Source organism: Peromyscus maniculatus, chromosome 17, assembly GCF_049852395.1.
Source record: "Peromyscus maniculatus bairdii isolate BWxNUB_F1_BW_parent chromosome 17, HU_Pman_BW_mat_3.1, whole genome shotgun sequence".
Classification (NCBI taxonomy): domain Eukaryota; kingdom Metazoa; phylum Chordata; class Mammalia; order Rodentia; family Cricetidae; genus Peromyscus; species Peromyscus maniculatus.
The window spans coordinates 22,753,106-22,775,692 of NC_134868.1; the positions used below are offsets into that span (position 1 = coordinate 22,753,106).

At 34.1% G+C, this 22,587-nt stretch overlaps 1 long non-coding RNA gene across 1 annotated transcript in view; it reads left to right on the plus strand.

The window, feature by feature from the left end:
* LOC143269105 (uncharacterized) overlaps positions 1 to 22,587 on the plus strand; it is a 753,638-nt gene that overhangs the window by 80,334 nt on the left and 650,717 nt on the right. Inside the window, exon 2 of the long non-coding RNA XR_013045464.1 lies at positions 2,354 to 2,462. This is a non-coding gene — a long non-coding RNA (uncharacterized LOC143269105). The remainder of the gene's footprint in view (positions 1 to 2,353; positions 2,463 to 22,587) is intronic.

Consider the following 22,587-nt stretch of genomic DNA (forward strand, 5'->3'; position numbering starts at 1 on the left):
TAGTGGAAGGATGGGGATTAAATAGATTAAAAGCTTAAAACAAAAGCACTGAAGCAGAAGGCACAATCAGAATAAGATATATAACTGTTAAAATGTTAGAGAAGGGGTATTAAACAGAAATGCCAGGCTCATATTCACACATTATTTCAAAGAATGAATGGCTAAATCTAACAGTTGAAAAAGCAGCCATGTGTGTGTGTATATACAGTAAGTTTCCACAGTAACAGGAGTACTAAAGGCTGTGTAAGTAGAGATTGAAAACATCAGTCTTACCTTAGCCAACGGAGTACAACTAGTAGCTCACAAAAACAAAGTCTCATAAATGTTAAAACAGTGAAATAAGAGCATCATGAGATTGAAGGTTTCAAAAAAGGTTATGAAGTAACGGAAGGAATGTACCCCGCAAGTCAGAATCTTTACACTCCCTTTATAATTCTGAAAACAAATACATTTCTAAAAATAGAATATTTTAAGAAATTGAAACAATTGTTTAGAACAAGATAGACATTTCAAATAACTTGAATATTTCCTCTTTTTTTTTTTTGACATACCAAGAGAGACTGAGCATGAAGTGAGGTGAATGGGGGAGTGGGGAAGATTTTGATGAATTAGGAGGAGGGGAAGAATGTGATAAAATATTTTGGATGAAAAAACCATTTAATAAAAAAGGTAAAAGAAACAATTGACAAATTTAAAACACCAGGATATACTACTAGAAATTATAATACATCCAATGAGAAGTAAAGTATATTAAAAGTATTTTGGGGAAAAGTGAACAAATAAATGAAAATGATAATTGAAGTTATAATATGATAAGACAGTTAGGAAACTTGGAATTTGCAAAGATCTTGTTACACTGAAACATATAATGGAGGATTATTAATATATAGACAAATTTTCAAGATATTTAAATAGCAAATAATAACAATTATATGAATACAGATTTAAAAATTATGCATCAGAAAAACAACTGATATTAACTTAAAAATCATAATAGATATACTACCTCCTGAGAGAGTGAAAACATCAGTGTTCCTGTTGACTGGCATTAGTAAATTCCTTGAGAGATAGAGACATTATTTGTTGTGGTACTATGCGGTTAGATTTTTAAGGCTCTCTCCTCTCACTGTGAATAATATTTCAAGGATAAACTTGTTGCCTAGCCTACTTTGCTATTGTTCTCACAATCCTTAGGTCTCATGTGGATTAAGTATATCAATATCTGGCCTGACAGATAAGAAGGATGGTATGGAATTCCCATGTTTAAAGCTTGTTTTTTTTTATTTTTTTTGTTTTAAATTATATCTATATATATGTAATGTGTTTGTAAGGGCAGGTCCCTCCAGAGTCCAAATAAGAGTGTCAGATGCTCTGGAGCTGAAAGTTTCTAAGCCACTCGATATGGGTACAGGATATTAAACTCCTATCCTCTGCAAGATTAGTACATGTTCTTAACTGCTGAGCAATCACTCCAACACCTGTTTTTAAATAAATCATTTATATTAAAATATTAGTTGTATTGCAACATTATTTTTTAATTAACAGGGTGTAACCAAAGCTAGAATCCCCAAGAATATCTTCAGGGAAGAGGCTGAGTACTTGGATCACTTATAACATACTTACCTAGGAAAGAAGTTGCCTGAATTTTAGTGCCTGTGACAATAATCTATTAACAAATAAGTTTTTCCACTAGTGCTGGTTGGTTGGTTTTGCTTGACATATAACCAAAGCACAACAAAGTTGCTTTTCCTCTTCCATTGCGTGTCTGAGATCAGAGAGTTTGAAAAAATAACTCAGATATTTGTCTTTCTACAGTCATCTCATTGTAAAAAAGGTGGTATTTCTTTTTTACAGTTTTCTTCACTATATCACACAATATTTAAATATATAGATTTTGTTAAATGCGATATCTATATACATAGCTGACAAGCTACAGAAAGATAAAACAACTTCTGCATTACTGCTTGGCCAATACAAATTCATTTATTATTTTACCAAAATATATTGGGTTGTTTTTATGGTAATAATTTAGCTGGGAGAAAGAAAATAGTGTATTTCGTGATATCATAGATTTACTTATTAAAATATGTATGACTAAGATAATGTTTATAGATTGAAACCTTACTTTGGGGGTGAAAGGTCATATTTAATTTGCTTCATAGACATAGTGAAATAAGCTTGGTGGATCTGATGATTTTTACTTCATATGTAAATTCACTTTTAAAATTTGTTCATTATATATTCACTCGGTATTTAGAGCTATTGTTTTCAGAAAAATAATCTAGTATTTTCTTACAGTTTTATAATTTGCACAGAAATCATTTTATTTGACAGTAAAACTATTTTTTTTCAGAATTGAAGACAGCAAGCATAAGAACTAAAGAAAAAAGATAAAAATAACCAGTGGATATTCATCTCCTGTGACATTTATTCTGGATGAAAAATTGAAACAACTCACAGAGGTAGATAACTGTAAACATCTTAATGAGTTAAGATTGTTTATTTTTTAATCACTTGGTAATATTATTTGTGAAATTCTTCCATAAAGTTGAAGAATAAAATTTGTTTCTTAGTTACAGAATGTTACAAACTCTTGAAAAGAAAGGTGATAAGAAAACAGTAATAAATAAATGGGAAAATATTCTGAGAATAAAATCACTTAATTTTAGAAATAAATATATAAACAAAAGTAAAGGGTAACATGTCAAATGTTTTATGTCAAAATAACTTTGCCAGAATAGTTAAGAGTGGATGACTGTTTCTGCTGAGAAATTATAATCATTATGAAATCATTATGAAAGAGTAGCAGACTTTTCCTGACTAAGAAATTTTGTAGGAGTTGGAATATTAAATAGTAGATAGAATAAAAGACTTTCATGAGGTCAGCTATTTAAAATCCATGATATTTTTCATCTATGGGAGTGTTGGTAATTGTAGAACCAAGTTTAATTAATGGAGAGTTCAATCGGTACCTAATTAGGTTAGTGAGTCTTCTTCCCTTGCAACCTCTGCTATTTAAGGACACAAAACCCTTCCATGCCTACAGAGAAAAATAAAAAATTGTAAACAGGTCTAATGGCTTGATTTGATCTATAAATAAAAAAGAAAAAAAACTTTCCCCTGAACGTTCCAAAGCACTTTAGTGTAATTTAGAGTTAAGTGCTCTTATTGATAAAAAGGTTGAGTATGAGAGAACTTTGCTGTTTGAATGTGGTCTGGTCTATCTTGGGTCATAATGTCTTTGATACTGTGTATTTCAAATGAAAATAGGACTATAGCAATATAGAAAGACTGAATTTATAGTGAGGGTAATGATGGATTCTTCAGGTTTGGAATTCATGTGTACACAGCTTGGCTAATTCTCAATCACATGCAATATATCTCTTTGGCCTGGATCCAGCTTAGCTGATGGCTGCATATTTGAATGTCTAAGATATATTTAAATACAATATGCATTAGGTTTCACTTGCTATAGTAGCCATAAAGATCGTGGATTGGAAGTAAACGTTATTTTGGGGGGTAAGCAAGAGGCGTGGGAAGTATGTAAATACAGTATTCTTGTAAGGAATTATTCAACAATATAAAAATTAAAAATCCCTGACACAGAACCTATCTTTTCAGAAGTAGAGCATTTGTTTTTGAAAGGCATTTAGAATAAATCATTTGAAATTGGATTAATTTACTCATAAATTCAGAGGTACTTTACTTTAGATAATATACAACACAACTTAGTATTGCAGTTTCAAAATTTGAAAATTATGTATATAGTAATATTTTACTGATATCTAAGACCTGGGTGGTAGAACTACTTTATTATTTAAATGGGTAAGTAATGGTAGGATATCTTTATCTGTTTTTTAATTTTATCTACCCAATGTTACACACAAAAATGTACTCACAGAATAGCTGAATAATTTGTTTCAAGACAATTTAATACTCAAAACAAAACCTATTAAATGTGTTTACTAGCTCAAATTTTAAAAAGTATTCATCAACATCTTCTCTTAGTATTACTTGTCAAATATGTCTCATGTTTTCTCTACTTATGTCCTCTATTTTTTGGAAATCCCCACAAAATTTCCCTAAGACAAAATACTAAATCATATTGTCCAATTTGTCTATACATTCATTCTTTAGAAAAGGAAAACACACAAACTATATATATATATATATATATATATATATATATATATATATATATATATATATATTCTTTAGCCTTTTGTCTTTAGTTCAATATAAGTTCACTCAAAAACCTGAAGAACTTGGTATTTGAAATTTGTATAAACACATATGTGTTCTCTCCTGAGTTATTGTGACTTTCTTCTACTAGCCTGGGATACAGTATGTAGACAAGGTAGGCTGGGAACTCACTGACATCCATCTCCTCAGTTTCCCAAGTATTTGGATTAAGGTATATACCACCATGTCCTACTGGAGGTTTTTCAAATAAAAATCATATAGATTGTTCCTGTAACACAATGTTCCCTCATACTATACAATTTTCATTATTCATATAATGTTCATTTTAACATGAGTAAGTTCTATTGATTTTTTTCTAAGAAATCATATAATATTATACTAATTCTAAATCATGGAATTAAATCAAACATAAAACTATGCTTTAATTGAGATCAGAAATATACCATTTTCCAATATATTTTCAATATGAAGTCTTTTTCTATCTTCCATATATTGTTTCATTTTTAGAAGCTGACCCGAAATGGACAGTGCTTACTAGTCAGGTGCCTAAGTCATTAACTAAGATCATTACACAAAATTAAAATAAGTCAATAATTCATTACTTTCTGGAATACTACAAACAGAAGTCTCAACTGGAGAAAGAGGCTTCACAATTGCATTTCCTCCAATGACACAGTAATGGCTGAATCTAAAGTGGATCACCATGAGTTTGACCATTTCAGTTCCAAGGAAATTCTGAAACAGATTACTGATTTAGAGAGGGGTGCAGATAATCTAGTTGTGTCAAAGAATCTTGAAAAGAGCGTTTACCATAATTCTCCTCTTCCCTGGTGAGGAGATTTCAGGAGAGGTATCTGAAGATGGTCTCTGTAAAGTTCCCACGAGGAATAATGTGGTAGGCAAGTCTGTTCTTGGCTGCCACAGAATTTTCTTCCTTTCAAGGCTATTGTTCATTCCTTTTCTGCTGTGAAGTCTGCCAGGGAATCAGTATGATCAGTCTGAGAAATTAGGGTTCTGGGGAGAACAGAATAATTGCATAGCTCTTTCCTCATGTGTATAAGACCCTAATTTCGACCTCCCAACTCCCTCTTCCCCTGGGAAGTAAATCTCACATAAGGTTTTAGTATTGAGCCCAAATCCATGGTGATTATCATTTTACATGCCTATTGCCTCTTAACTTTTTCAGGGAGTGAGTCCACACAAACTTTCTCAATTCTTTAGAATACTGTCACATAAACAGCCACATTCAGGTTACCACTCTTGTACATGAACCCTTGCTTTGTCTGATGTAAATTATACTAAAAGCATTCTCCACATTCAAAGGGCTTCCTGTTTGCTGAAAACTCCAAAGTAAAGAGTGTTTGTAAGCACTAATGTGGCAACAGTATTTCAACGACGCACATCACCTATAAGCTAACTTTGCTCAGCTAACACAGTTTTAATTTTTTTTTCACAGCTCCTCTGCTTGCTTATATACCAGGCATGCCTTCCATTTTTTCTATGTGAGAATAGAGATCGAGTTAAGAGAGGTCAATTAAAAAAATTCTAGTAGATGGTACAAAGCAGAATCAAGAGGTCATGCACTTATTCAGTGCATGCACTTTACTTCTATTTAAAAGTACCAGAAGGCTAGAGAGAGGCATAAAATATACGGAGGAAACTGGGAAATTGTACTGGGTGTATGGGATGAGAAACAATGAAAATGGGGTCTGAACTGAGTTCATCTGGACGTGGTATTCAGGTGAAGGCTCAAACAGCAAGGTTGGAGAGCTGTAAGAAGTAGCATAAGAGAAGTCAAAAGTACCTCGATCAAATCTGAAAGGTATTTCAGGGGAAAAAAAAGAAATATAAAAGAACTGTTGCGTGCAGAAATGAATCCATGGCACAACAATTGAGGAAAAAAGGAGGAATTGAACACATTATTTCATGCTAAGTGCCATGTAAATAGATGCAAAGAGAGAAAAATAAATTGTGTGTGTGTGTGTGTGTAAGAGAGAGAGAGAGAGAGAGAGAGAGAGAGAGAGAGAGAGAGAGAGAGAGAGAGAGAGAAGAGAGAGAGAGCATCATTTTGATTTAATGTGTGATCACTGATATTGAGGTAGTTATGTAGCTGCAGAACTGGATTTGTTTAGAAGCTATTGTGCTTGGGAAACATGAGTATGGGCATGTTATACCGCTAAATGTAGTTAGGTTTTTACAGCTAATACATGAATCAGGACTACAAGGAATAAAACAGAGCTGTGGAAAATATGGATGTCTAATTAGACTGAGGGAAAGGTAGCACCAAGAAAGCAGAACCAGTAGAGTCAGTAAGTTTCAAGAGACTTTACAGAGTAATAAATGATTAGGGGTTCATTACAAGAGAGCAATTAAAAATCAAATGCTGAGTTTTGCCTTGGAGTTGATTCCTAAATGGTGACCTTTGAAAAGGCAGAGTGGCCGGGCGGTGGTGGCACATGCCTTTAATCCCAGCACTTGGGAGGCAGAGCCAGGCAGATCTTTGTGAGTTCAAGGCCACCTTGGTCTACAGAGTGAGGTCCAGGAAAGGCGCAAAGCTACACAGAGAGACCCTGTCTCAAAAACAAAAACAAACAAACAAACAAAAACAAACAAACAAACAAACAAAAAAAAAGCAGAGTGAATACAGCCAGGCCGGTGGAAGATGACACTATAATAAAGAGTAAAAAGACACTGATAAACTGAAACAAGTCCAGAGAGCACTTGTAGAAAAGGCTTGATTGACAGCATTAGGGAAGATGGAAAGAAGACATTCTCTAAGTAAACTTTTTTTTTTCATTTTTCTTTATTAAGAAATTTTCTACTCACTCTACATATCACCCACGGATCCCCCTCCTCCCTCCTCCCAACTCCCAGCTCTCTCTCCCAAGCCACCCCAATCCCCACATCCCCCAAATCAAGGTCTCCCATGGGGAGTCAGCAGAGCCCAGCACACTGAGCCTAGGCAGGTCCAAGCTCCTCTCCACTGCACCAAGGTTACGCAAGCCATCACACCACAGGCACTGGGCTCCCAAAAGCCTGCTCATGCCCCAGGGATGGATCACGATCCCCCTGCCTAGGTGTCCCCCAAACAGTTTGAGCCAAACAACCATCTTTCAAATCCAGAGGGCCTAGTCCAGTCCCATGGAGGCTCCACTGCCACTACTCTACAGTTCATGTGCTTCCACTAGACGGCTTATTTTGGAGAGGATGTGGAGCAAGGAGAACTCTCCTCCACTATTGGTGGGAATGCAAGTTTATACAGCCACTCTGGAAATCAGTATGGCAGTTTCTAAGAAAATTGAGAATATGTCTTCCTCAAGACCCAGCTATACCAAATTTTGTGATTTATATTTCTTTTGGTTGTTTGTTTTTGTTGTTTTTAATGAGTAAGATATAAAGATCACCAGGAAAAGATAGAAAAATTGATGGAACATGGACACTAACTAAAAACATAGGTTTCTTAAGTGCCAAAGGTTGAGTTGAAATAGACATTGACTTTGGGATCTGCTGTACTATTGGATCACTACATCATTTGGCAAAGTCAATTATTCATAATCACGGCTTCCCTATCCCCATAATGTAAAACTTCAATTAACCTCACTAGGTCATTAAAAGGATTAGGTAATTCAATGTATGTGAAATACTTTGATAATTCAATGTATGTGAAATACTTCACATATTATCACTATACTTCTTACTATCTATTATTTGGAATCAGGTGATTCTCAATAATGAAAACTACTAGAGATAATACATCATCTAATACTGGAAGGTATAGGAAATATTTAATAGGGCTTTAGTCACGCCTGTGACTATGATGATAAAGATGATACATTACTATTTCCATGACTTTAGCAATTATATCAATTTCATTAAAATTGAAAATAGACATTGAGTTAATTCCAAGTTTTTTTTTGAAATGGTATATCTTTAATTCTCAAACTACAAAAATGTGGAGAATACAGGGATGCTTAGAATCCTTTGAAACAGACTGGATGAGAAGTCTTTTTTACCTTAAGAAGAAATGACCTCATGTTGCATTTTGAATGATGGAAAACTCCATAAGCCAAACATAAAGAGTTGTGAAACTATCATAACCCATTCCTAAGTCATCTCAAATAAAAGAAATGTGCTTTTATTTTTTTTTAGTTATCCTTGAAATTTTCATACATTCATACAATGCACTTTGATCATGGCTTTCCACAATGCCCTCCCTTAAATTTCCCTGTACTTGCTAAATACATCTTCCGCTCAAATTCATGATGCCTTTTTTTAATGCGTTGATTCCAATTAGTCCATGTGATGTTAATAACTATGAAGATTAAATCAAGATCATAAATCACAATGGACATAATGGTTGGTAAAATGATCTGCATATTCTGAAACTTTCTGTGAAATGCATATATGAATTAGTAAATATACAAGTGCTCAATGAAGGAAGTTACCTACCTATACAGATGATCACTGAAAGTATATTTTTTGTGTTACCAAATCAATTTCATTGTTTTCTAGAATACTTATTTAGGAATACCTGAAGAAATAAAATCACATTACTTTTCTGTTCCTCTCAACTTTGAATATTATCCTTTCTTCACGGGTCTCTCATAAATTTAGATATAACTACAAGCATTATACAGACAGTGTGAAAGGTACTAATCAAAATAGTAAGTAGAATTCTAGTGTTAAATAAAAGACCTAATTTTCTTCTGTGTATTTAGGACATGGACATTTCCTCACAGGACAAGGATATATTTACTGTGTGTATCTTTTAAGTTTCTATATGCAATCCCATCACTTGTTTCTAAATGAACACATTCCTGTGCTTACTTTCATTTAAGTAGAACTAGTCTTTTCGATGATTCTCTGTTAAATTAGTCCCATTTCCTGTTCTTTTAGAAATTGAAAACTGTAACCAATCTCAGATGTATTGAATGGAAGCTACACTTAAGGGAGCGTAATATCAACTCTAAGGATGCCAATTCCTAAAGTTTGCTCTATTTCTGTTCATGGTATTTGTGCTGATTCATGAGGTCCTTTGTGAATCAACATTAGTTATTCATATAAGTAAATATGTATGTATACGCATATATGCACACACATAAATATATAATAGGACATGTTTTAGTGATATAGTTTTCAAGAGAATAAAAAACATGTTTAGTAACACCGTTTTGCTTCGGGCTTTCCAGGAAGGTCCTATGATAAAGTCAAAAGAGGCAGACACAGCATCCTTATCCTACTTGACAAGTTTCTGTCTCTACCACAGATTTACCTCTATTTTTTTCCTCTTTAGAAATGATTTTGTTTCAGTTTTTTTTCTTTTTCTCTTTCCCCTGATCTTCAATATATGCCTTCAAAATAGAATAAAATGAAAGAGCATTTGTGAGATAGCTTTCTCTAAATCTAAGGAATTTCTTAGAGTGATATTGAAAGTAAATTGTCCAATATAGCATCTTTTGGGGGTTAAAAAGTGACTGATTTTCATTTGCAAATTTTTGGTGTGAGCACAGTTTTCCCACAAAGCTTCAGCTATGCACATAAGCCACAGTGGTAGTCAAACATGCTAAGTCAAATTCTGATCATTTCTCTTCTCAGAGAAGCAGGATCTGAACCCATGAGTCACTGTTAAGTATAAGTGTAATCCGGAGAAAAAATGAAAATACATTAGGAGCGGTTTTGCCAATTTGTATAATTTTTCAGTTAAGCAGTCATAAATCAAGGAATATTGTATTTTTTGAGGCTCATTAAAGAAACATTACACATCAGGATAGTGAAGTCGTCAGCATAATGAAATGATGAATGCCTGTGACTATCTGTATGTAAATGATGCGAGACAGATTCAGGGTGTTACAAAGGAGAATAACAATCTCTCTGACAGTTCCCTGTAGGTGCAGTTGCTGGATGCTAGTGACAGATGCTAAGTGCCAACCTCTTCAGTGGCATGCACTTATTAGCACTCAGTGGAAACTTGCAATATAAAATAAGATAAACAGGTACACAATCTTTCTATAAGGTGTCATTCAACCAGGTGTACCATTGTTATTTTTTAAAGTTTCTTTAGTAGAAAAGATCATAATCCAAATTAAATAAAATATGAAAATTAAACTTTTTTCATTTTCTGCATATAATAATGTTATCAGATTTGTGTATGCATTGTAATAGTGCAATATTCCATTGGCTAATATGGAGAATTTTCAAGAAAGTCTTATTAGAACCAACCTTAACCCATTTAGATTCATATTAATATGTATATATTATCTTACCAAGGAAGCATATCTTTGTAACTTGTATTATTAGTTTTAAGAGAGAGATTTTTTTTAACTCTAGTTAGTTGTATTTGTAATACATTGATTTAGTGTGGTTTAACATTTCCGTCCTATTCTTCATACTTCTTAATATATTTTTATTGTTTGTGTGAGAATGGTCAGATTTGTTATTACCCAAGATGTAAAATACCAAGTTTAGATGATATATTTCACTTAACAAACATAAGTAGATAATAGATCTAGTAATTTTCTGGAAGTTCCTATGATTTTACATGCCTCAGAACAGCAGTAAATTATTAAAGTGATTGAAGAAAGAACAAAAGGAGAGAAAAAAAAAGAGGAAGAGAGGTGATTTTGAGTCCAATATAAATCTATGATGAACCTTTCATATTGGTCAAGTAACTTAAGCTTCATTGCATTATTGAATCCATGTGTTTGTTGTATGTGTGTGATGTGTGTTTTAACACGGATGCTGGCGTTATATTCTAAACTCCAAATTAGTACACACACACAAGAAATGCATAACAAATAATAAAGTTATATCATTAATAAATTCATGTGATTTGGTGCATGTGTGTGTATATTATAGGTGTGTATGTCTTCATGAGGGTGACAGCCAGAGGCAGACATTGGATGTCTTCCTCTAATGCTCTGCATCTTTCTTTTTGAGATAGGGTTACTCACTGAACCTGGATCTTTCTTATGACTTAGCTTGCGTGGCTGACATCTATTTTCAAGGCATCTTCTTTCTTGGTCTTCCCAGTTCGGGGATTATAGGAATGCAGAGAACTACCTGGCCTTTTGCAAGGGTGCTAGGTATCTGAACTTGGGTCCTCTTGCTTGTGTGGTAATTGCTTTCCCTGATGGAACCATCTCCCCAACTCTAGCTTCCTTCTCTTGTAACTGATGACAGTTCAGTCATAAAGAGAGTCACTAGACAATACCAACTTGAAATCACAATTAGATTGATGGCATAATATGATGTGCATACGAATCATTACTTAACAAAGGCATGTCTACATAAGCACCTCAGAGCAGAGAAAACATTTTGATTGTTGCAGATAAATTGCACAAATAAGATAAATTGTCACATACTTTGTACTCTACAGACAGGGGGAGATTACTTTTAGCAGAGTTCTGGTCACTGTGTTTTGACATTTTCTAATGTACTTTTGAATTTCAGAAATGAGATGTGAAATAATTTCTCTGTAAAAAATTTATTTTTCTCTGTCTTGATGTATGCATTAAGGGATAGTCTTAAAAATGGGTAACTTACTATTTTCATCCACAGTACAAATAGCTCTCAACATTGAAAAGCTCTATTAAAAGAAATAATTTATATTTTAGTGTGATAGAAATGTTTATGAAAATATAATCTACGTTTCAATATAAAATTAATAGTAATTTATTTTAACTGTTAATAACATTTGAATATTGTACTGGGCCTATTAATAAAACATAGCATTCATTTTTTACTATTTTCGAAGAATTATATCTTAAGAAACAGATTGAAGGCCTTACCCTCTCGACCTTAACCTCTCTGAGGAATGGATGGGGTGTGGGGTGGAAAGAGATCAGGAGGAGAAGAGGAAGGGGGAGCTGTGGTTGATATGTAAAAAGGAAAAAGTGAAATAAAATTTTAAAAAAAGAAGAGAAAAAATATTTAATTCATAAATTAAATGTCTATTAATACACAAAATATCACATAAAGAATCAAAATTTTAAATAATTCAAAACAGTAGTATATCATTTTATTTGCTCTTTTTGTGTACTTATTGACTGCACTTTATCCAGGTAATTTCACAATCTCATGTTTTCTCACTTTCTAAGAAGACAGCTTACAGTGTTATATTCTAATCTTCAAATTAGCACATACACACACACAAAAAAAAACAAACAGATACATACATGTTATGCATAACACATAATAACATTGTAATTCATTCCATAACTGAATAAACATTTTCTTAGACATTTCTTTGACATCTTGTGTCATTGTATCATGTAACATTTTGATTTGACTAAAAGGAAACCATGAAGAACAAATCAAAAGTTTCATTGTACTTATAGAAGTAGTATATTGTAACAGGAATCTTAAAAGCTCTTAATAAAAAACCCAGAGCCAGATATTGGAATGAAAGCTGAAAGATCAGAGAAGCAGAGCAAGCCACAGCCAACATCACCTCCCCAACTCCTCAGTCAATCCTGTTTCCACAAATTCTCAGACTGGAAGCCTCTGAGTCCTCACCCCGAGGGTCTCAATTGAACTGCTGCTTAGTTCCCGTCTCCTCACACCTTGTGTATGACTCTCCACCCAGCCATGTCACTTCCTGGGATTAAAAGTGTATGTACTTTTCAAGCAGAGATATGAGATCTCAAGTGCTGGGATTGAAGGTGTGTGCCACCACTGCCTGGCTCTGTTCTCAGTGTGGTCTTGAACTCACAAAGATCTAGAGGGATCTCTGCCTCCCAAGTGGTCAGATTAAGGGTGTGTGCCACCACTCTCTGGCCTCTATGTCTTAATCTAGTGGCTGGCTCTGTCCTCTGTAATACAGATAAATTTATTAAGGTCTACAGTATATCACCACAGTATATATTTGTCATTTTATCTTAAATCCTTCCTCACAGTTCTCATAATTCAGACTGTTCATTTAGTGATAAGCATTTATACTTTTATATTTAAAGAATACTTGTATATCTATTAATTCATTGGGATTAGTGATTGTTTTCTTAGTAAAAGGCCATTGTTTTCCCACTAGTATGACTATGCTGCATCCATTTTTTAAGTCTACATTACAGTGTGTTGAGGGAGGTTTACTTTATTGGATATTCTGTTCCATAGTATAGTGAAGCTCTTTCCATTTTTGAAGCAGTTAAGAGTCAGAAGAATATTCAGTTTTATCAGCTGAATTCAGGACAACATTTCCACTAGTACACGGATGACTCCAAAACATTTCTCAAAGCCAGATGTTTTGCCTTATTATGTAATTCTCCATTTACTAATGTATCACACACAAATGTCACCAATATATCATTATTTGCCAAATGAACTAAATGATTTGTTTGCAACTTTAAAATGATAAGATTCAGGATTATTTTGGAATCTTACATTTCTAGGTTATAAAATATATTTATACATATGAACTTGACATATTTATGTATTTATGTATTGATAAACTAGCACTTTGTTAACCAGAATCTCAGAAATTCATAGAATTGTACCTGAAATAGTTAAAAAGCTTCAGATATCACTCATAAATACCAACAAGATTATCTAGAGAGAATGAGGATCTTGTCTGTCATGATAACAGAAATTGCAAACTTTCATTGTTGAATAATCAAATGCTATGTTAGCTAATTTTGAACTTGTTCTCTGGATCACATTGTAATAGCAGAAATATGTGAAGGCGGTCTTATTTCCCACAGATGAAGGATGGTAACTGATAACTTACTTGCTGAGAGTATAAATCACATGCCCAAAGTCACAGAGGTACTTAACTCTGAATCCATGGCTATAAACAGGCCATCCAACTCATAATCCAGAGCTATTTTCTCTGCTCTATCAACAAAGTAGAAACATTCCCTGTAGGTGCTTCTGGGCAAGTCCATAGAAAATTTCAAAAGACTAATAGACAGCATGAAGAAGAAATGTGTTGAGTATAGTAATACTTGAAGTGATCCCTGCTTTAGTTACAGTCAGTGTGACTTACTCATCTTGTGACACAATTTACTTAAGGTTATTTCAAAGAATTGCAATGAGGTGTATTTCCTTTATTCATTATAGTTTTACTAGATTTTATACTTTATATTTTCTTAGAAATTAACTGGATGATTCCTGTCATATAAAGCAAGACAAGTATGATTATTTATTCTCAAAAGAGTGAAATATTAGTATTCTCTTACTGTGCTCAATACAAAACCTTCCATGTGGCACATAAAAACTATGTTAAGATGCAAACATTTCCATTTCAGCACACAATATTTAATAATCAGAATTTTGACATGAAATGTAAAATTGGTTAGTTTGGAAGAGAGGGCTAAAACAGTTAAAACAAAGCAAACAAATAAAGCACAGCTCACCATCAGATCTGCTCCTCCTCTCCTCTTTCTGAAATTTTATCTAGCTGATTAATATAACAGAGCGCTTCGGCTTTGGTGAAATACACTTATTCAATTCTGCTGAAGATTATAGGTTTGAAATAATAAAATTGGATTTTATTGAGGATTGAAGTGTGTAAATAGAACATTTGATTGAATTTAATAAAATGGTACCCTGCTGATGGAAGCAAGTCATTTCCTCTAGCTTTAAGTTGATTACAAAGACAAGAAGCTTTATGAACTATTTTGAATAGAAATTTTTTCTCTAGAGGAAAAGACTACATTGAGACTGAAAAAAAATAAGTAACACCATTTACTATTTTTAACAAATTGGAAGTTGATATACAGCTATTTAGAAATTCAGTAGCACTACATTCTAGCCTGTTTTGTGGCTCTACACCAAATCTCCACAGATAGATGCACAGGACAAAGAAAAAAAAAGAACTCTCTCCTATGTTTGGATTTTCCTATGACTGTGGAGAGTGTTACATTAATACTCATTCTATAAGTGTTTCATGCAATTTTATTTTTTTATATAAAATACATTCATTTTGTATTTGAGAAACCTTGTAGACAAGGTTTCTCTGTGTAGCCCTGGCTATCCTTGAAACTCACTCTAAGACCAGGCTGGCATCAAACTCAGAGATCATCCTGCCTCTGCCTCCTGAGTGCTGGGATTAAAGGAAACAACAAGGCATTCAGACAACAGGTAGGGGACAGTAAGAGCAGTCCAGGTTCTCCTCCCTAGCTCATCCCAGCTCCAGCTCACCACCTCTCTCTCCCAGATTCATCCCTCCTCCATTTCCCTTCAGAAAGAGCAGGTCTCTAAGAGACAACAACCAAACACAACAAAGTACAATACAACAAAACAAGGAAGAAACCCTCATATAGAGGCTTGACAAGGCAGTCCCACAGGAAGGGAAAAAGTGTGAAGAGCAGGAAAGAGTCAGAAATACACCTGCCCCCACTGTTAGGAGCCCCACAAGCTAATGGCCACAATATATACAAATAGGACCTTGTGCAGATCAACGAAAGCCACATGAATGCTACTTTAATGTCTGTGAACCCATCAGAAATCTGCTTAGTTTATTTACTGGGCCGTGCTCTCCTGGTGTCCTCGGGCCCCTCTGACTTCTACAGTTTTTCCTCTCCTCAAAGGTCAGGGAATCAAACACAATGAGAGCATAGAACAGATACAACAAGCATGATAACTCATATTTTGTAAACCTTTAAGTTTTAGGATTAAATCAAAGGATTTAATTTGTTAATGAATTAATTAATTTCCTCTAACCAGGTTCAATGGTTTCCTTAAAAAAAAAAAAGGAGGATTTTCCTTTCTCCTTTCCAAAAAGTAGTGAAATCTGAACTTTAAAAGAAAAATCCATGCCTTTAATCCCAGCACTCAGGAGGCAGAGGCAGGCGGATCTCTGTGAGTTCGAGGGCAGCCTGGGCTACCAATTGAGTCTGTCTCGAAAAAAACAAAAAAACAAAAAACAAAAAAAAAAAACAAAAAAAGAAAGAAAGAAAGAAAAAGAAAAAAAAGAAAAATCCAAATTAATACAAATTGTTAAGTATGTTATAGAAACAATACTTATTTATAAAAAAAAAGAGAGAGAAATCAATACTTTAACTAACCACCCTTTGTCAGTGTGCTTTCCTGTTGCTATGATGAAACATCATTACCTAAAGCAAGTTGTAGAGGAAATCATTTAGCTTCTGCCTCCATATCACTGTCCATCATTGAAGGAGGTCAATACAGGAACTCAAACTGGGCAGGAACCTGGAGGCAGGAGCAGATGCAGAGGCCACAGAGGGCTTCTGCTTACTGCCTTGCTCATCATGGCTTGCTCAGCAGGCTTTCTTATACAAACCAGCCCAGGAATGACCCCATCAACAATGATGTGTGATCTCCTCTATTGAACACTAATTAAGAAAATGCCCTTCAGACTTTCCTACAGTCAGGTCTTGTGAGGTTTTTGTTGTTGTTGCTGTTGTTATTTCAAGCATGGTTTTTCTGTGTAACAGTTCTAGCTGTCCTGGAACTCACTTTGTAGAACAGGCTTGCCTTGAAGTCACAGAGATCCACCTGTCTCTGTGAAGGCATTTTCTTAATTGAGACTCCCACCATTCAAAGTACTGTACTTTGGTCAAAATTCATAAAACTATCCAACATACACATAGTATTAATTCTATATTTCAGTGCAGTAAAGATAAAATGTATTTTTTTATCACATCCATTTCTAATTAATTTGCAAATCTTAGTTCTTACACAAGAACAGAAAACAAACTAATTTTTTTAAACCATTTAAACACGGTAGAACCAAATAAAAAAATTATAAATATCTAAAGTGGACAGGGGAAAATCAATATGCCAAATTGTACTCAAATAACTACAAGTCCCAGATGTATCTAGAGTGTGAGAAATAGTCTTAGCAAGGAACAGCTATACCACATTGTTATCTGATATTAAATAGTCTTCCCTGAAAACATACATGTAACATAATACAAACTGAGAAGGTCATATTTAGGAATATATATATATATATATATATATATATATAACCTTGTAACAACAGTTAATTTAAAAGGAACTGTGAATTGGATAGAGAGCAAGGAGGAATATATGGGAGGGTATGGAGGAAGGAAAGGAAAAGAAAATATGATATAATTATATTATAATCTCAAAAATGAAAAAAGTAAGAAAAGCTGGATTTATTGCTGTTGTTTTGAGGCAGGGTTTCTCTGTGCAACAGCCCTAACTGGCCTGGGACTCTCTTTGTAGACCAGGCTGATGTCAAATTCACAGCGATTCACCTGCCTTTGCCTCCCAAGTGCTAGGGTCACCATAGCACTGGGATTAAAGGTGTGAATCACCATGTTTGGCTAAAAATGGATTTTTAAAGAGAATATTTGGAAATTGTGGTCTAGAAAGACCCAGTGTGTTGACCCAGTGGTTAAGAATTTATGTGTTCTGTTTCAGCACATAAGAAACAAAATTAATTTCCTCCTTTAACACCAAACACAGGACCCACACTTATGAGGCAAACAAAAAATCAAATATAGATAAATCAAAATTTAAATGTAGAATAGATCAGGCTCCAAAGCTACACAGAGAAACTCTATCTTGTAAAACCAAAAAAAAAAAAAAGAATAGATCTCTAAAAACAAGAAAATTGAAAACAAAAATGGACTTGACCTTCTGAGTACTCATGATCAATGTAGGCCAAATGCTGAGTACTGGTATTAAGGACAGCATTCTGTTGGCCAAACTATTAATAAATGGTCTCAGAGAACATAAATTAATATGTGGTCAAATGTAATATTTTGAGTTGGCTTAGAATATATTCTTATTTGAGGTTATTCTAAAGAAAATACACAGTGTGGATACAATAGTAGTTCCATTTCAGTTATTTAGGAATGTTTTAGAAAAAATTACAGATGAACATTTAAAGAAAGGACATCTCATTAAATGATACACACAAACACATAAACATACACACTTATACATTGTTAATGGTTTTCTGTTGCTTGTAATGCTCTTGGAAAAGGCACATAAAAAGAGAAAATAAGAATGCCACCAGAGGAAAAGGAAAATTTGATGAGAAGAGAGAGGCAAGGGTCAAATTCATGTTCTAAATATGCAGGGGATGAAAGTAAGTCTAGAAATGAAAAAAAAGAGGTAGCAGCAGAAAATAAGTAAATGTTATGTTATGTTAGAAAATGCTCAGTGGTCAACCTTTATCAGGCAGCTGTTGTGTGCAACCATCAGTCACAAGGTTTGAAAAGGAAAGCACGTGTATGGTATTTGAGAACTAATAGTTTGATGGTATAACTGACACAGGAAGAAGGAAGTGTGCAGAGTGAGAGAGAGAGAGATGTGCACGCTGGAGAGCGTATAGTCTAAAAGGATCCAGAGCACTTTACCAGTCTAAAGAGCTGCCTGGAAAACTGGTTCCAAATTTTTTCCATATGCATTTTTTTGAGATTATAGTATAATTCCACCATTCTCCCCTTCTCTTTTCATCCTTTGAACTTTTCATCCCATTTCTCCTCTTTTAAATCCATGGCCTCCTTTTTGATTGTCTTTATATACTAGGCATTTTTATGAGGAGTTAATGTGGTTTTAGGGAAACCACAAAGAAAGAATGAAGTGAAATATCTTCATATCAAATAATATGGAAATCTATAAATATTGAAACAAAATTATTATTCAGGGTACTATTAAACGGAAGGAAACCTAAGTAATGCTGATGTAAAATCAGGTATTATCTACCCAGTAGGTAAGAGGACTGCTCATTTTGAGAGACAGATTTAACTGAACTATGGATTAAAATTGTGAATTTTAGAAATAAATAGAAAACTACACATCAATGTCTTGACTGTTGTGTGCTACCTGCCAAAAGTAGAGATAATATTCAATTAATTTAGGGTTTCACTAATTTATTACACAGTAGTCTCATTAGATCAAAAGAAACATTAGAGTAACACAAATAACAATTATTATATTATTTTAGGACCCTGTCCATATTCATAAGAGCTTTGTCCTTTCAGTCCTCAAAATTATTTGAAGGAGAATAAATTATTTTTATTATTAGAAATTTTTTACTCAAACAAACCTTAGCCCATGCTTGATAGGACTATAGATTTTATTCAAAGTGAAAATAAAATCGCCAGTCATAACATCATTTCACCAGGTGCTATACTGAAAGTAAAGCCAGACATCACCTGTGCATCACATTACCTACACAGAGATTAAAATCATCACTGAATAACATGGGCAGAATTCAGAAGATGAGAAATAAAATGCAACAAATCAGTTTCAAAAATAAATGAAACACAAACTGAAGATTCTGATTTTCGCTCTCACTTGTAGGCTTTATATATATGTTTTCATTTTTGTTTTCAATTTGTTCCCTAGAAAATCCCAATGAGTGAAAAAGAAAAAAAAATGATTTTCATTCCACTACCAGCATTTGCTCCAAAACCAACAAAAAGAAATCAGACTTGCTTCTTCATTTTAGCTCACATGTAGTGCCTGCATGTAATATTCCAAAGGTTGAGTGATTCTTATATTCTGTTATATATCTTGTTTGCAGAAGAAAAAAAATAATACTGGATAATTGGAAATAGTGCCGAAATGTGAATATTAGCAATATTTGTGGTCCCTGTGGAAAGCACAGTCACCATATCTTATACTAATGTGCATGTGGAAATGGGGACTGGTGACATAACAGGAACACCTGGAACAGGGAGTTTGGTAATGAATTTATTAATTATAACCTTTGCTAAATCTTAAGGTAATTGTTATTTGTATTAAATGGAAATATATTAACCAAACGCTGATGGAGTTCTCTCTCAGAGCAGGTCATTTTTATGGGAAATTGAGAATTCTATGTTTAAGTTTAGAAGAGCAGCATAAGAAGTACTGGTGGAAAGAGAGTTCACATCAAAGAAATTTGTTTTGGAATGAATCTGAAGAGCAAGCCATGCATTTCCACAACATGGAGCTTTGCAGAGATGGAAAGTGACTAGCACAGACTTGTTGCAAGTCAGGATACATTTGTTCTCAGTTTCAATTTAGGTACTCAATTCTTTGTAACAATCCCTTTACTGTCTTGATCTGAGGGTATTTATTTCATTCTAGAAACTGCTTTTGCATAGACAGTTACATATTACTGTCATTATTATCATTGCATTCAAATCTCAATTTAATTTAATTGAAATCAAATTGTATCACATCATAATTTTAGTTAATCACAAAAAGGGATAAAATTTGCAATAACCATTGCTTAAAGGGGCTTTTAAGCATTATCTTTTGCTATGTGCAAATCATATTAACAGAATGACACCAAGTTAAATGAGCTTTAGTTTTACAGAAGGAAATACCAGTGATACTTCTGTGATACTCCTGGAAAAAACATCAGTTGTAAAAATGTTGCAAGCATTGGAGAGACTACATAATTCAGAGAGACTTTAAAGGATTGAGAACATATCATGAGGTAACAACACAGTAAAACATAACAATGCTAGTTCTTTTGTAATTCTGTAATATAGAGTTGTCCAGAGTCAATAAGAAAACGCCAGCATATTTGGCTTCCTCCGAAAAGACAGGCAGAAAAACATAAGATAGTGATGATCAAAGGCCTCTAATGTAGTCAAAAGCAAAAGAGAGCAGAACTCAGTTGCCCTCACCAGAACTACATCCAGCAGAAGACCTTCACTCTGTTCTCTCATCTCCAGGCTCTTAGTTCAGCACTTGTCAGGGTTTGGATTCAATTCCCAGCAGAGCACAGCACAGGCAAAAAAATAAAAAAATAAAAAATAAGGCCAGGCGTTGGTGACGCATGCCTTTAATCCCAGCACTCGGGAGGCAGAGGCAGGTGGATCTCTGTGAGTTCAAGGCCAGCCTAAGCTACCAAGTGAGCTCCAGGAAAGGCGCAAAGCTACACAGAGAAACCCTGTCTCGAAAAAAAAACCAAAATAAATAAATAAATAAATAAATAAATAAATAAATAAATAAATAAAAGGAGGAAGAGGGAGAACTGAGAAGAGCAAGGATAAAGAAAAGAGAAGGAAGGAGGATAAAATAGGGATGATGATGACTATGATGAAGATGATGGCAATGGTGATTACACCTACAAAAAAGAAGCCATCATGGCAACAATGACAGTGGACATACACTCTGCATGAGAAAGAATGCCCAGGCTTCCTTATTCTTCTTGGCCTCAAGATGAGTCAGAGCTGGAAAAAAAAATGAACAACAGAAAGAAAGATGGTCTTTAGGCAATTGTGAGGCAAGTTAGCTAAAGACCCTGGTAATTCACAAGTCAAGAATGGAAGACAGACGACAATGAAAATCAAGAAATCGTCCTACCAAATCATCCAAAACAAAACAAGCAAAAATTCTGGAGCTAATTATGTTATACCTATAGCTAGAGAGCATCTAAATATAGAACAATAATATAAGAATGAAGAACAAACTCTGAATAAGAGATCATAAATACAAACAAGAGTACAGCAGAGCAATTTTTGTCTTTATAATATGAAAGCACTGTTGAAGGTTAAGTGTGAGATTACTGTCCAGTAGGCAGTTTAAAACTCTCTACATAGGTTACGCATCTCAAAGACATGATTTTCAAAACAAGCTATTTCTATTCTACATGCGTTTAAAATTTTTGTTGGTGCTATATTGATTCATAACACTCTCAATGCATCCCTGTGTTAAAAGAGTGCGGATTGAAGTGCCTCATTCTCTAGACTATGGAAGAGCCAGCTCAAGGGATCAGCAAGATCTCACCATTATAACACAACACCGTAAATGTCAAAAGGCCCTAAAAACAGAAATACACAAGACAGACAGGAGGAGAATAAATTACCAACTGACTGACATGATGTCATATCAGCATTCAAGGGGGATTTTGAAAGCTGAGTAATAAAATTCAGAGTTATACTCAAGAGATGTTTGGAGAGCTCTGAATTCTACCCTTTCTTCCCATGCCACTGAAAATAAAGTCTTACTGAAATCATTTTGTTTTCAAATTGTTATCCTCCCCATAAAAGAAGTTTTCAGGATGAATTATTCATTTATAGTACAGTAATCATATAGAACATTCGTTGATCAAAAGTGTAATGAGAGTCAGGGCTGGAAGAAAGCAAATGAAGCACGTTACAAATGATACTTAGAGGGAGCAAAACTTTGGACTTCATTGACAACCATGAGAGATTTTGTGAAAGAACACTTGTAAGACAGGAGGTGAAGAAAAGTTAGAGTATTTTTTTCCTGTATTAATTTAGGAGACAGCATATGTCATGGACGAAGTTCAGTGCTAACAATACATAATTATCCAGTTTAGAGAAGTCATTTCTACCATCACTAAAATAATTTAAGAAAGAAAAGGATATTTAAAAAGAGATCATATTAGGGATAACCAACCAGAATGTTGTGTTAATGTATGTGTTAAATAGTTCAGTCCAGCAATTTAACTTGTATGTGTGAACATGGGTGTGCTTACACCTGTGG